Genomic DNA, 16,097 nt, shown 5'->3' on the forward strand with positions numbered 1-16,097 from the left:
TCTTCGTGCTCGTTTACATGTTCACCCGAAGACGAATGCGCAAGTCTACTATTTACTATAAAAAAAAGAATAAAATATGGTGAAAAATTATGAAAATTATTTTCTAACATTTACTGAAAAAATCTTTTACTTATCTATAAAAGCTAATGAAAAAATCCCCTAATTAGATTCTACTATTTGTCCTGAGTTTAGATTTAGAGAACTGGACTGTCGGCTACAGACTCTACAGTAGAGATGGGCTGCACCTCAATGATAAAGTGGCTGGAGGAGAAGATGATTAGAGATTTTAAATTACCACATGTGGGTGAAGATAGATTTTAAGGGGATAGATTCATGGTAGGGTTAGCTTTAGGAAATTATGGAATAGCCCTGATAAGGTAGCTGAATTAAACTGTTTAAGGTTGTTTAACACAAAGCCAATTACAAAAAAATGGTAGTAACTTGACATGTCTGTTAGCAAATCAAAGAAGATTGTCAAACAAGATTGTCAAATAAAGGAGCTAGAGTTACTGACAAGTGATAAACACTATGATTGAAGTGGTAGAGGCATGATGCCTCTCATGACAGGCAAAAAAATTCAAATAGCTATCCATTTTTAGAAAAAAAGGGAGGGAGTTCCTCTTGGTGCCAGGGCTTTCACCAATTTTTTCCCCCGGGGGCCTGGATATGTTCAACAATTCTTGCATTCTTTTGTTTACCCTTGATTCCGAGAAAGGTTTTCAGTGTATCCATGGAAAACTATATATTTTTGGGGCAAAGGTTCAGCTTTTTCATTTGTAGCTAGCTTGAGGTGGACTGTGCACGTGACAAGATATGTAGTCTTAATAAATCCAAAAAACTACCCATTTTCATGCTATTGTTTTTTTTATAAAACTACTTATCCCCGTAACGTCCAATGACGAGCCAGGCACGTCACACAAAAACGGTCAGGTGACGACTAATGATGTGCCTGGCACGTCATGGGGCTAAATGAGTTCAAGGATTGCTTTCTTCACTCAGATGGTGTTGCTGTAATGCCTCGAGATAGAGGCATTCAGCAACACAGAAAAAAAAACGCCAGGGAGCGGTAAGATCACTCCCCGGAGCGTTTATATTAGGTATTTAAAAAGACGGCAGGTCTTTTAAATATGGTGGCGCCATGCCAGCAATCAACACACGCTTCCTTCACTTTTTTTTTTTACTGAAATGCCTCGAAATCGGGAGTGCAAGCCTCAGATTCACTGTCCTGCTGCGGCGTGCGCAGCTTCACCGCTGAGCGTCGAGATATGACGTCATATTCCGGCGCTCATCATGAAGCGCAGCACTGCGACCAAGGCCTCATGCTCCCACCACCGCAGTCAGAGGAGACAAAGGGGGCTGAGCGGTTGCTAAAAACGTTTTCATGTGCGACCACTCGGCACCCCTTTTGCTCCTCCTCTTCATTCCTTCTGCCGCACAGTTCGCATACCCCTAAGACCGGCCCTGGCCCTTACTCTGACTCCTATTTTGCAAATCAGCCATGGGCCCCCATTGACGTGCCAGAATTTCTTAAATTCTAGGCATTAACTAAGCTAATGAGAATTATTTAAAAAAACTATCCGCTCCTACTGGAGCACCATCCCCATCTTTAGTACCCCCGTTTACACCCAGTCTATGAGTAGGAGAAGGTATGAAATGATCCTTCATTTCATGCATTTTAGTGATAACAGCCTGTGCCCCCCTAAGTATCACCCACAGTTTGACAGGCTGTATCCGCCCCCTAATTACCCATCTCGCTGCCAGGTTTGCAGAGTCTTATACACCTGGAAGGAATATCTGCGTGGATGAATCCCTGATGAAGTATAAAGGAAGGTTGGGATTCAATCAGTATTTTCCTTCCAAGCGCTCCAGGTATGGAATCAAATTGTATAAGCTCTGCGAGACTGGGTATACTCAGGCTTTCCAGGTATACGAGGGAAAGGATATCCACCTTGACCCTCCAGGTTACTGCTGTGTTGTTTTGACACAGTAGCTTGCGGTACTATAAGAAAGAACCGTGTGGGTTTCCCACAACATCCGGCACAAATCTGACTACGAAAGGGGGAGACCTCAGCTCTACGTCAAGAGGAGCTCTTGGCATTGAAGTTCAGGGACAGAAAAGAAGTGTGCATGCTGAGCACCATCCACAATGAGAGAACTGTGGAGATTTCTGTCTGTGGCAGAGCTGAGGTTGTAAGAAAGCCAGTCTGCATCAGGGCCTATAACAAGATGGTATAACAATGCTTTTTTTTGTTGCACAAAGAAGAAAATCCCAGAATGCAACTGTCATTTCTGCAGTTTCAGCTTCAAGTAATTTCAGGTTTCGTGTACCAAGATGCACCTGGTCACTGGGCGGTGATGGAGTCTAGCAGAATTGGGGCTACCCATTTTATTTTTTAAATTCCTCCTACAAAGAAGAAGCAGAATCCCCAAAATAGATGCGGAGTCTGCTACAGTAGGGGGGAAAGAAAGGACACCACGTTCTACTGTCCAGATTGCCCTGGAGAACCTGCACTCTGCATTGGTATCTGCGTCAAGGTGTACCACAAAGCTGCCCTTTTTTTGTTGTTGTTCCTGCTCCACTTTTGTATTTTGTATTTTATTTTTATTTTTTTACATTTACTGCTTTTTGGATTTTGATGAGCTTTTATTTGCACTGACAAGTGTCCCCTGCTAGATCAAATCCCTTCTTGGAGAAAGACCAGGCTTTCTTGTAGCCTGCCCCTTCTCAAAGTTGGGTACAAAAAAAAGTTTTGACCGGATGTCAAAATTCCAAATTGAAACAGTGAATTACGCATGTCCCAAATTTTACCTTTTATCCCCTACACAACCCGAAAAACCCATGCATGTCGGGTATCAATGTACTCAGGAGATGTTGCTGAACGCATATTGGGGTGTTTGACAGTGACACATACCAGGACCTGTATATTTATAACTAAAATACAATTTGTGTGAAAAAAAATTACTATTACAAAGTTTGACAAAGTGTGGTTGTATAATTAGTGCATGGAAAGGGTTAAAATACCAGCATACCTTTGGGGTGTCTAGTTTTAAAAAATATATGGTTTGATGGGGATAAATTGAATTAACCGACTTCAAAGATGTTGCAAAGAGGATATGGAGGCAGAATGACCAGATTTGGGGGGGGGGGAAGGGTTTGGAAATCTTAAAATGCGACTTGTACTTATTGCCCTATAACTTACAAAAAACGGCAAAAAAAAACATAAAACCATTGGGTATAATCTATTTAGCTGTTTTTTTTTTACACTGTCTATTACTTCTTATAAGGCGCCTATAACTTGTCACAACTATATATATCATTTGTGTGGGTACACAAAATAAAAAAAAGAAGAAAATTAGAGTTAAACAGAAACACAGCAGCATTTTTAAAACAGCCTCAGTCACGTAGGGTACAAAAATTAAAAAAAACAGCCCTACCCTTAGGATATTGTTGCAGTGATTCGCAAACAACTTTGAAATATACGTTTTTAGCACATTTTTCCTCCACATCAAGCTCATCAGACCATGTCTTTATGGACTGTCTTTTTGTGACACACTGATCCACCATGCTGAACTCAATTTGTGATTTATTTTGGTGGAAAGGTGTTTGTGGGGGGTTTTTGTGCTTTTTTTTCTGTGAATCTATAGAAATGATTTTGTAGTTGAACAGTAATGCAGTAATTAATTCATGCAAATAATAGCACTGTAGAATACGGTGCTATATAAGTCAATAAATTATAATAATGTATTTACATTTTTGGCTGAAATATCCAGATAGCACCAGCAGGTGGAGCGTCAGCTATAGCTAAGAAAACATAAGACAAATAAACAGCAGACAATAAAAGTAAGCTAAAAGTACATACCGGGTATTTGTTTAATAGAATAAGATGCTCCTGTTGGGATAGCACAGTGAATAACGCAAAAGAAAGAAAAAAATAATTCAAAAGTAAAAAAAGGAAAACATATTTTGATAAGTTCCTCAATAACTTTTAACTATCAAATTTTTTAATGCATCAGTGACTAGGGTACACTTGTGACACTACGATATAAGAAGACTACTGCTACTACTGCTTAGTAGACTTGTGCATTCATATTCTCACAAACTTTTTTTTTTAATATTGTCTGTTTCATGTGTTCATACAAATCTATGATTATGAGGGGAATCACCACCAAAACTGCCAAAAACGAATTCTAAAAGTGCCAAAATTTTGTTAGGATTCGCCCATTCGTTGGCATGTGTAGCTGCCATTACAAGCTGTTTTAGCTCCATTACAAGCCATTTTTGCTCTCGTTGATGAGGTAAAATGGAAGGGACTGTGTGTAAGAGGGTACATATCAATGACTGATACATATAAGTGGCTAAAATAATGAGAGGGGAAGGGACAAGCATTAGATATTTAAGTGTGCCAGTGCCAATTTAACTTGTCAGTACCTGCAGTCACAGACTGATGAGAGTTGAGGTGTGAGACAGTAACAGTGACAGCAGAGGCTGATATTGATAGTTTAAGATAGTTGCCCATTTATGCTACCAACTAAACCTCTAATTTGTGGACAAGGATATGGTCTCCTTCGATGACATTGTAGATAAAGACCTGGATTTAGATTATGAGCCAGACTTGGAGGAGTCAAGCCACACATCTTCCAGTAATTTTTGTCTGTTTCCCTACATCCACTGACAGCACTACCAGCACCATCATATCAACCATCACAAATGCAATTATGGAAGAAACACTGCTACCTCGCCTGGTGGGCAATGTAGTAATAAACTGTGGGCGTAATTAGAGAATGTGGGAGATGGGTGCACTGCAAGGTGCAAGTTGTATTGTAAGGCAGTGAGCAGGCTTAAGGTAAAAGGACATCTCACTAATTCTGTGCAGATATGATTCAAGGGGGGGACTGAAAGCATTGTTGACAACAGCAAACCCACAACATCCGCCATTAGCAGCAGCATCTGCCAGAGCAAAAGGTGTGGTGAGACCTCAGCCTTCTCGAGGAGTGAGGCAGGTGGGGCAGGGACATCCACTGCACCTGCCTACCCTAGAACACTTTGTGGCTTTCCATTCAAGGGGCATGTCGGGACACAACTGCTTGGTCAGGTTATCGCTGTTAAAAGGTGCTTCCTTCTCCATGATTGAGGAGGAGTCCTTCAGGCAGCAGCTGGAGGCAGGACTCTAGTGTCATTTACTCCCTTTACTAGTCTTGTGTGTCATTGTGGAAATTGGAATGGTTGTTACTGATGGGGTAGCAAACATGGTGAAAGCAGTTACAGATGGAGACTTTGTGGGCTTGCATTGTGCAGGACATATACTACACCTGATGGCAAGAGCTGTGTAGGTCTCCAAAATTGATTGAAAAGTGCTCCAAGATTGCCGGGCACTTTCACCACAGCGTGGAGGCAAGCCAGCAGCCAAGGAAGAAGTATGAAAAGGCAGGTTTACCCCACAACTGTCTAGTTCAGGGCTTAGTCACCTGCTGGAACTCCATAATGGAGCAAATCTTAGAGCAGCAGCAGGCTCTAAACTTCCACACATTCCAGTAAATTCCAGGAGGATAGGGGCAGCCCTTAAGAAACCTTGCAAGTGTGTATTAGAGCTAGAAATCAGAGGAGAGGACAGAAGGAGATCACCAGATGAGCGGAGAGACCAGTTAGGAGTGTGTTTAGAGATGAGTAATGTGATGTAAATATGGGAACCGCTATTAAGGTAAGAAAAAGTAAGAGTCACAGTATCGACATTAATTCTGAAGCACAAAGGAGAGGAAGATAAGTCTTGCAGCAGCATTCATGGTGGATTCTAGAGGGGGAGACAGGTAAGAGTGAGATCAGCTAAGACAGGGTTCCAATAGTAACGGTGGGAGATAATGAGGGCATGGACAAGAGCCTCAGTGGTATCTTGTGTTAGTGACTGCAGGCAATATTTTTATGATGGAGATGGCAGATTTTTTTTTTTTTACACAGACTGAATGTGGGGATTGAAAGAGAAGTCAAAGTCAAGGGTGAGGGGAGGGGGAGATGACCATTAACATTACGTTTTAGGAAACGTGCAGACATCCATGTAGAGACAGATGCAAGGCAGTTAGTTACAAAATCTAAGAGAGAGTGTGAGAGCGATCAGGAGAGGTTAGGTAGATCAGGTGGTACTGTAAGCCAAAGGATGATATTAGTTTGTCAAGTAAGGTAGTGTAAAGTGAAAACAGAAGGGGTCCTAGAACTGAGCTGAAGGTATGATCAGAAAGACAGGATGTGAACCAGGAGAGAATAGTGTCACAAAGACCAAGATCATAATGAGTTTGAAGGAGAAGAGAGTGGTCCACAATGTCGAAAGAAGCAGAAAGGTCTAGTAGGATTAGCATAGAGTTGTGGTCATTGGATTTAGTAGTGAGATAGGTTATTAGTTACTTTACTAAGGGCTGTCTTAGTTGAATAGAAACCAGATTGAAGAACATCAGTTTGAATCAAGAAACTTAGTTAATTGGGTATATATAATTCTTTCAAGAAGCTTGGAGGTGAGAGGAAGATGGAACAATAATTGGGCAGATCAGTCAGGTCCAGGGAGGGCTTTTTCAGGATAGGAACTATAGTAGCGTGCTGGACAGATCCAGTAGAGAGGCAGAGGTTAAAGATATAAGCTAGAATAGGGAACAGATGAAAGAGACTGGAATGGGAGGATGCAGTGAGGATGAAAGTAGAGGCACTGCTGGAGATGTAAATAGGGGAACTGACATTGAGGAAACTGTTAAGGGATGTTACCATTGGAGTGACGGAACACAAGAAGACTGGTTTTAGAGATTGAGTTTTTTGGAATCATGCAGAGATCGTGTTAGAGACAGACACAAGGCAGTTAGTTACACAATCTAAATAGGAGGGAGAAAGATCAGGAGAGGAGAGGTAGATTTGGGTGCTAATATTCAACTGTGTAGTATCATAATAATGTAACCACAATGACGAATGTGCATGAACTTTGTCAGGGCCCTCCTGCTTGGTCCACCCCATGACCACCCTTGCCTCTTATACTTATCTGGGGTTAGAAAATTGCCACGGTCTCTACACTGTTCCATTGTGGTCCAAGGGTATTTTCATTGACAGTCCAAGGACTTGACATCCTCAAGTGAAGCAGAAAATTGATCTGCCCAGGCCAATCATGAGAATATCTAAAAAGACATGAATATGTGTAACCCATGCTTGGCTATATTGTGCTGCCACATTTTTCTATGACTCACAGCAAAGGAGGTAGCATTGGTGGAGAGGTTGGTGTACACACCTTCACATCCCTCGCAATCAAGTACAGCTGGGCTGGGGCAGTGACCCATGGTGTGCAAGCTTGTCCGGGCCTCATTATGTATAATAATAGCCCTGGACAGACTAATTAAACACTGTTAAATAGTATATGTGATTTGGTAACTGGTAGATAATACATATTTATGTATATGAGGGATGGTATGTATATATTTTTGTGGGAAAATATACATTAAACTTTTGAACGTTTGAACTTAATTGTGAACCCATTTTGCCTAATTAGTGCATTTCAGTAATATACTTACACTACCAGCAGAGTCTCATATTTTTGTAGACCACAAAATAAATATTGTCCTGTGAAAATAGTAGTTAGGAAGACTAAATAAGGGCGTTTTGCATGTATAGTAATCCAAGCGGTCCTTCAGCCACAAATCCATGTGTGAGAGCCATCTCCACCAGCTTACTCTGAGGTATCAATTTATCAAAATTCTGGAGGAAATTCTGACCCGTAGCATACTGATAAATGTGTCTATTGGTGTTATGCTGCTGTTTCTGGTGGTGGTGGTGATGCCAGTAGTGTACCTAAAGGGGGGCAGGGGTCAGTCCTCCCCGGGTGCCACTCTGGCTTAGTGTATAGTGATGGGAGTTATGCTGTACCACCGTCAATGTCTGGCTCAGTATATAGTGATAGGAGTGATGCTGTACCATATCTGTTCTAGTTTTTTTCCAGTTGACATACAGTTTACAAATTTGTGAAATAAATATTCTTGTCAACATTAATTTTTTTTGGGCCACATACAGGAATCTCCCCGGGTGCCAAATACTCTAGGCACGCCCCTGGGTCCTGCAGTCCAAAAATCTAGTCTGAGTTTCTTCTTAAGCCAATAAATGCTGCTGTAAGGTGAATCCAAGAGCTGGCAGAGAAACATTAAGAACACTAGGGGAATATCTATAAGGACCGGGGAATTCCATCGTGGAGCTGTGGATATACATCGGATAAGAGCCATCCCAGGAGACACATCTGAATGATATACATGCCCAGTATATTCTCCTAAGCTAAGTGCATCCATCACCTTCGATTGTTCCCTTAATAAGTGATACCATCCCATGTTTTGGCGTTTGTCTTTGTGTTCCTTTCTACATGTGCGAGCCGGCATACAGACTCTAAGGAATCTTACTCTGAATACCACGCAAACCTTGTGAATGCATAGAGAAAACCCTTTAATCAATATCTCGGTGTCTTACATGTCTGCACATATTACGTTTTTTGGTTTTTTATTTTTTTCATGTTTGGTTGACATGAGCGCACCTAATTGGAATTTGCTTGTGAAGTTACAACACCTGGAGTGTTTTACAGGGTTGCAGCTGTGTGGCCGTTTAAGAAGGGTAGTATGCCCGTTTAGTTATATTTCACTTCACTTACGGGCAGGCACTGGTTTTTCACATCTTTTATACTTTACACAGAGACCTATCTGTGACAGGGCCAGGCTAGCTGGCTCATATTTTCATGTGAAGTATAGCCTGGTCATGGAGCACTTTTGTGTCCAGTTTGTGATACCGTGACCCGGTAATATTTTATAAGGCATTTTATTTTGTTATTTTGTTTGTTTATTAACCGGCCCAGACTGAATGTAGCTGCAGCTCTAGCCTTCAAAGGAACAATCTTGTAACCTGGCTGGAGCTCTTAATCAGCCAGCACAGCCCTGTTTGCCCAGACGGTGCCCGCACTACAGAGGGGATAACACAGTTGGGGGAAACCCATTGCATTCCTTAATCCCCTCACCTGATACATTGCCTATGTACTGATGGGATTTGTGATGGGATGTGGGTGATGGGATTGGGGGTTGGGTTCGGTGCACATTGAATTAAGGTTATATATATGTTCTGTCTGTTTGAAATAAAAGGGAGTTCTTGTTTTACTACGAATGATGGTCTGCCTGATCTGTGGATAGCAGGAGCAATCCTTATGAGGGACTGACTGGTGATTCCTCAGCCCTCAAACAGGGGTACCCAGCCTTGGATACGGTGACCCTGTAACACTACCCCATTGAAAATACTGCTCCAAATTTCGCTACCAAATAAAAAACAAAAAAACACTTTGAATTTCTTCCCAACTGAAAGGTGAGGAAAATAAACTTCTTGTCCAAGAACTAACGTTGCACAAACAAAACACAAAATTATTCCAAATTCTTGCTTGCCAAGCACGTCTAATATGCATATCTACACGTTGTATGTATGCATTAAGAAGACTGTATAAATGTACGTGTGAAGTAGATTAACTAGGAATGCCTCAACTTTGGACCTGAGTGATGTGCATTTGTCAATCATGTCTCATTCTTTAATCAGTACAAGACACAATCATTTGAAAGGTTGCGTGTCAACTCTCACAGTTACATTTAAAACAGGCAACTCTATACAATGCGTGATTTTGCTCATGAACAATCCGATGGTTTTCTTTTGCACCTCTCTTAGTTCAGGTTAAATCTGGATAGACTTTGTACTTGTCTCCATTGTTTAAACATTTTCTCTGTATCTATTCTTGCGATCTTAATATCTAGCGTTTTTACTGAACTTACTGATTCTTCCTTGTGAATTTAACCTGGAACCTGCAAAAACCTGTAAAGGTCAAACAATTTCTAGACTGTTGCATAACGTATATATTTGTGAGCAATATCTGGAATGTTATTGTAAGGAAAGTTTAGAATTTGTAGTATTTTCTTGCTGGATATCCTGAATTCTATGCATTCTATTCAGAAAAGGCAAACACTACTACACCTTATGGAAATATTTGTTCATAGATGTTCACAACTAAAAGCATATTAAAGTTTATAGACTGATAAACAAATGTTGGTGGCTTGGGGCTGAGAACTAAGTTAAAAATAAGTTATCATATTAGTGGTAACAATAATAAACGTAGAAACATAGAAAGTGATGGCAGATAAGAACCAGTAGGCCCATCCAGTCTGCCCAACCTCTGAGTACTTTCCTTTAGTACCTGCCCTTACCTGATATCTAGCTTGGCCTTATGCCTATCCCATGCTTGCTTAAATGCCTTTACTGTATTAACATCTACCACTTCTGCTGTTCCATGCGTCCATTACCCTTTCCGTAAAGTAATATTTTCTGATGTTACCATTAAACCTTTGCCCCTCTAACTTATGACTCTGTCCTATTGTTGTGGTAGTATTTCTCCTTTTAAATACAATCTCTTCCTTTAGCTTGTTGATTCCCTTTAAGTATTTAAATGTTTCTATCATATCCCCCTGTCACATCTTTCTTCCAGGCTATATAGGTTAAGATTCTTTTACCTGTCCTGGTAAGGTTTATCCTGTAATCCATAAACCATTTTAGTAGCCCTTCTCTGCACTTTCTCCAACATTTCTATATCCTTCTGGAGATACGGTCTCCAGTACTGTACACAATACTCCAAGTGAGGTCTCACCAGTGATCTGTACAACGGCATGAGCACTTCCCTCTTTCTACTGCTAATACCTCTCGCTATACAACCAAGCATTCTGCTAGCGTTACCTGCTGCTCTACTGCATTGTCTGCCTACCTTTAAATCCTCAGAAATAATTACCCCTAAATCCCTTTCCTCACACCTTGAGGTTAGGACACTATCAAATATTCTATACTCTGCCCTTAGGTTTTTATGCCCTAGATGCATTACTTTGCATCTTCCTCCAGGAACATCAACCCTGTTGCAAATTTTTGTGTCATCAGCAAATAGACATACCCTTCCATCAAGACCATCTGCAATATCACTAATAAAAATATTAAAGAGAATGGGTCCAAGTACAGATTCCTGAGGTAACAAGACCTTGCTCTGAATATACTCCATTGACCCTCTGTTGTTTGTCACTCAGCCACTCCCTAATCTATTCAAGAATATTGGGATCTAAACTCAGAGATTGCAGTTTATTGATAAATCTTTTATGTGGGACAGTGTCAAATGCCTTACTGAAATACAGATATGCAATGTCTACTGCACTACCCTGATCAATTTTTTTAGTCACCCAATCAAAAAAATTCAATAAAGTTTGGCATGATCATCCTGAGGAAAACCCATGTTTTTTTTTAAACCCATGTGACTTCAGATGTTCAACAATCCTATCCTTTAACATAGTTTCCATTAATTTCCCCACTACAGATGTAAGACTAACTGGCCTGTAGGTGCCCAACTCCTCCCTACTGCCTTTTTTTTATGAATGGACCCAACATTAGCTACTTTCCAATCCCCTGGGCCGACTCCCTTTACCAATGATTCGTTAAATATATCAGTTAACGGTTTTGCTAGTACAACCCCCAAGCTCTTTTAATAACTTGGGGTGTATCCCATCAGGCCCCATCGACTTATTTGTCTTTACCTTAGGCAACTGAAGTAGGACCTCTGCCTCGATAAACTCACATATTTCCTAACTGAGGTCCCATTCCATCATTTTCATTTGTAAAAACTGAACAGAGATATTCATTGAGGCAGTCAGCTAGACCTTTATCCTCTTCTACATACATTCCTTTTGTTTTAATCTAACTAATCCTTGTTTTACTTTCCTTTTCTCATTTATATATCTAAAAAAATCTAAATTTTTTACTGACAGGGCAATTCTCCCTTCTGTGTGTGATTTGGCAGATCTTATAACTTTCTTTGCTTCTTTCTGACTGATTTTATAGCTCTGTCTATCTTCCTCACTTTGGGTATTTTTGTATCTACTAAAGGCTGACTTATCTTTTACGATTTTGGCCACTTCTGCAGAGTACCACAGCGGTTTCTTTAATTTTTTACTCTTACTGACCAGCCTAATATAATTTTCTGTTACCTTCAATAATCCAATTTTTAAATAATCCCATTTCTCCTGGACTCCATTTAAATTGCACCAGTCTAAAAATGACTCTTCCACACATATTCTCATTTTAGAAAAGTCAGCTTTTGTTTTTGTGTGGTGTGCAGGCCCGGACTGGCCATCGGGCATTTGCCCGGTGGGCCGGGCCAAGGCAGGGCCGGATTGACTTAGGGGCTGATGGAGCTGCAGCTCCAGGCCCCTACCTTCAAATAGGCCCAGTCAGGACCGAACTGACTGGGCGTATGCGGCCTCTACGGCCGCATTAACGCAGGGCATAAGGGGCACCTGCGACTGGGTCCGCCACTCTAAGGGACCGGGAAGCCCCCACCAGGGCCGGCCTTACGGGTGTGTGGCCGCACAGGGTTAAAATTAAAACATCGGGGGGGGGGTTTGTTGTTTTTTTTTTTTACTTTATTTAACATCCTCCATGTTAAATAAAGTTTTTGTTAACTTTATTTAACATGGAGGATGTTAAATAAAGTAAAAAAAAAAACCCAGATGTTTTAATTTAAGCCCTGTGCGGCGGCGGCAGACCCCTAAGGCCGGGCCTGGTGGGGGCCCTGCGTTAATGCGGCCGTAGAGGCCCAGTCAGTCCGGTCCTGACTGGGCCTATTTTAAGGTAGGGGCCTGGAGCTGCAGCTCCATCAGCCCCTAAGTCAATCCGGCCCTGCCGCGGGCCCGGTCGCAGTTGCTGCTTGCTCCGGCAACAAGGTAAGTAGGGTGAGGGAGGGGGGGTTAGATAGTGAGAAATGGGGAGAGGGGATAGATAGTGAGAGGGGGTACATATTGAGAAGTGGGGAAGGGGGTACATAGTGAAAAGGGGGAACATAGTGAGAAGGGGCAGATAAGATAGGGAGACGGGGTAGTGTGAATGCGTATGAGAATGAATGAATAAATGTGTGGATGAATTGTGTGAATGCGTATGACAATTAATGAATTCATGTGTGGATGAATTGCTTGAATGATTTGTGAGACTGCATTAATGAATGTGTTAATGATTTGTGTGAATGAGTGAGTAAATGCAAAGATGGTACATGAAGGGTGGGCTTTAACAATAAATAAATAAATAAAATAAAAATGGGCTGCTCAGGCTTAAATGCCCGGGCCTATTTTTTGTCCCAGTCCAGGCCTGGTGGTGTGACTCGTATATTAAACCACACAGACTAATGATCACTAGATCCCAAACTTTCACCTACAGAAATATCTGTTAACAAATCTCCATTTGCGAACACTAAATCCAATATGGCCTCCTTACAAATTGGTTCCTCAACTACTTGTTTTAAAGATAATCCCAGTAGGGAGTTTAGAATATCCACGCTCCGGGTACAACCAGCTACTTTTGTTTCCAGTTCACATCAGGGAGATTAAAGTCACCCATGATTATAACACCCCCCTTCACTGTCATTTTAGCTATTTCCTCCACTAGTAGATTATCTAGTTCTTCTACTTGTCCTGCGGGTCTATAAATCACACCTATGCAAGTTACTTTACTTTTACCAAATTGTACTGTAACCCAAACCGACTCTATGTTCTCCTCACCAACTTGTGTTAAATTAGATTTTATGTTATTTTTCACATATAGACCCCCCCCCCTTTCTTGCCCTTTCTATATAAAGAGTACCCCGGTATTTATGTCCCAGTCATTTTTCTCATTATACCATAACTCAGTAACAGCCACTATATCAACATTCTCAGTTGCCACAACTGTTACAAGTTCATGGATCTTATTCCCTAAACTGCAAGCATTTTTAGACATGACCTTTAGCTTGTCATTTAACACAGAAGCTGCAATCGCTTTCTGTCCTTGCTTTGGGGGGCAAAATATATGCTTCTCCCTATTATCTGTATAGACCAAGCCCCCAGATCCACCCACCTGGTTACTAAGTAAATCGCCTTCCCTTTCTATACTGTCTAGCCCGGTATTTATTCCCCCCCATTCCTAGTTTAAAATCTCCTCCAACCGTCTAGCCATTCTCTCCCCAAGCACATTGGACCCTTTTGCATTTAGGTGCAATCCATCACAACTATAGAGATTGTACCCCAAAGCAAAGTCAGCCCAGTGCTCTAAAAACCCAAAGCCCTCCTTCTCCCGCTGCCTTTCTGGTGTAGTGCATGGCACAGGTAGTATCTCTGAGAATACTACCTTGGAGGTCCTTTTTTTAATCTTACCTTTTAGGACACTCCATCTTCCTCTTACTATTTCATTGATGCCAATGTGCACCAATACAGCTGGATCCTCGCCAGCCCCTCCCAATAATCCATCCACTCCGTCCGCAACATGCCGAACTCGGGCACCCGGGAGACAGCAAACCATTTGGTTGCTGCGATCAGAGCTACAGATTACCCTGTCTGTTTTCCTAATTATTGAATCCTCTACCACCACAACCTGCCTGGGCTTCCCTTCTTTTCGGATGCCCTGCACACTGGATAAGCTACTCTCCCGGCTGTTAGAGAAAGCTTTTTCCGGAAAGCCTACCTGAGTCTGCCTCCTCAACATGCTAACTTAAATGGGCAAATTTGTTGGGATGGAGAAACTCCGGGCTGGCTTCCCTCTTCCTCACTGCAACCACGTCTTACTGTTACCCAGCTATGTGCCTTACTCCCTTCTGACTGATCTCCTCCCTCATTGCTAGGGGCCCCATCTAAACTCTGCTCAGTGGGCAAGAGACTCCTCTCAAGATTGAAACACTAAGAGAGATTGACAATGTGCCTCTTCAGAGCACCAACCTCAGCTTCCAGAGAGACCAATTGTTCACACTTGCCACAGCGATATGGAACCAGGAACTGCTGTTCCAAGCATGCATGTATATGGCATGATGCTCACTGAGTGAGATCTCCAAGCGTGTTCATACTTTAGGGAGGGACATGAGCACTTAAAGAATTTAAACAATTAATTTATGGCCCTTACCCTACTTTCTCTTACAAATCGTTTGTGGCACTAACTGTTGTGGTGCACAAACTGGCCACTTACAGAAGCAAGTCACTTAAACAATGCAAGCTCATTCGGTTTAACCATTTCCTTTATACAGAGCAACACAGTTAATTGATTATAAACTCCACCCTTAACTAATTACACTCTAGAAAATGTGGGAAAAAACAGTTAAGCAAAACACACAGTTTTTTTTGTTGTTGTCACAAACCCTTCAACCCTCTTGTTGCTGGTTGAGATACAAACCCACTGTTGTATAATAGTTATAATACCACCTCCCTGCTGCTGTGTTTTAAATCACATACCTAAATTTATTTCCATAATGGAATTTATTTCATATGCAATATTATTCCATATGGAATTTAACCCCATAATGTAAATTGAAGATACAATTGTTAGCAGCAATTCATTATACTAATACTCTACTTGAATGGACTATATATAAATATATATACCGGTATAAAGTTATGTATATATTGTCACATTTCTTTGAACCAAAAATGGTGCATTTAATTTTATTTTGTTTACTTAAGTTATTATTATAATGTTAATATTATAATTTGTTTCAATATACACAGAATACTTAAATCATTTGGACCACTTAAATACAGGCTTGCCACATCTTTCATTTTTCACTGGTATACCTCTAACTACACGATTTTTGTGTTAAAAGAGATAGTAAAACTGGAGCATAGCAGCTATATATTTGCTCCTAGAGATATATTCACTAGGAGTTGGATTCTGTGATCTTTACTAAAGTCTCAGCATACCAAATCTGAATATTTTATAGAATGAGATATAGACTTTGTTTAGTGGGGCCATGTAATAAGAAAAGGGTATATTATACTTGCAATATGAAAAATATAAAAAAATAAACTTTGGTATAAAATATCCCTGGCCATTAAGGGGTTACCTACTGTTTAGGTGTTTGAGTTTTTGAGTTTAAGCATTCACAGAACCAAGCACAAAGTTGTGCTCCTCCCCAAATTGGCCACTGAATCCTCCTCTTCGTAGCAGGGCTTCCCTCCTTGCTGTGATGTTAAGAACAGTGTTGCGGAGGTGGCAGGAGACCTCAGTTGCATTGGTCTCTGGTGCT

The 16,097-nt window shown here is 41.1% G+C and overlaps 1 pseudogene; it reads left to right on the forward strand.

The window, feature by feature from the left end:
• The first annotated feature begins 2,648 nt into the window (after nucleotides 1-2,648).
• LOC149302482 (small nucleolar RNA SNORA35) lies at nucleotides 2,649-2,743 on the forward strand (annotated as a pseudogene).
• The last annotated feature ends 13,354 nt before the right edge of the window (nucleotides 2,744-16,097 follow it).

Source organism: Sceloporus occidentalis, unplaced genomic scaffold (genome assembly GCF_023333645.1).
Source record: "Sceloporus occidentalis isolate IW3139 unplaced genomic scaffold, rSceOcc1.0.p SCAF_19, whole genome shotgun sequence".
Taxonomy (NCBI): domain Eukaryota; kingdom Metazoa; phylum Chordata; class Lepidosauria; order Squamata; family Phrynosomatidae; genus Sceloporus; species Sceloporus occidentalis.